At 41.7% G+C, this 492-nt stretch overlaps 1 protein-coding gene across 5 annotated transcripts in view; it reads right to left on the bottom strand.

Annotated features, from left to right (window-relative positions):
- Positions 1-492, bottom strand: part of LOC111868803 (kinesin-like protein KIF19) — a 59,042-nt gene that overhangs the window by 40,622 nt on the left and 17,928 nt on the right. The gene's annotated exons all lie outside the window — the stretch shown is intronic.

The following is a 492-nucleotide window of genomic DNA, read 5'->3' as shown; positions in this document are numbered from 1 at the left end:
TTGCGCTAAAGCTTCAAGCGTCAGAACTACATTCAAAATACCCATCGTACAATTGGAACCACATCCGGGAAAATATCAACATGAAATATCCATTGAAAATTTCCGCTTCGCCCAGTTCAGTATGGTCCATGACATTATATAAACTAACGAACGCCTACATAAAATCCATTTCCAGCAAATGGATGTGTGTATGCTCTATAAACAGACGGAGCCTATACTTTATCTTCTAATGACGCACAGAGAAGCACAACTGATGTGGCTACCATGTTATTACGAGACTGATGTAGGCCACATCGACCATACACGGTTTCTACTGTCGATTTTCACACCGTGGACAAAACAAAGACGCAGTGGTTCAATATACGTGTTCTCTACTACATAGCACATTTTACAGTCCTTAATCCCAAAACCATCTATTGGTGGGAAAGCCAGAAGGAAAGAGACCACAGGGAAGACCAAGGCATAGGTGGGTGGACAATATTAGAATGGATC

Source organism: Cryptotermes secundus, unplaced genomic scaffold, assembly GCF_002891405.2.
Source record: "Cryptotermes secundus unplaced genomic scaffold, Csec_1.0 scaffold257, whole genome shotgun sequence".
Classification (NCBI taxonomy): domain Eukaryota; kingdom Metazoa; phylum Arthropoda; class Insecta; order Blattodea; family Kalotermitidae; genus Cryptotermes; species Cryptotermes secundus.
The sequence above is the reverse complement of the archived record's forward strand: the minus strand, read 5'-3'. Positions and strand labels throughout refer to the sequence as shown.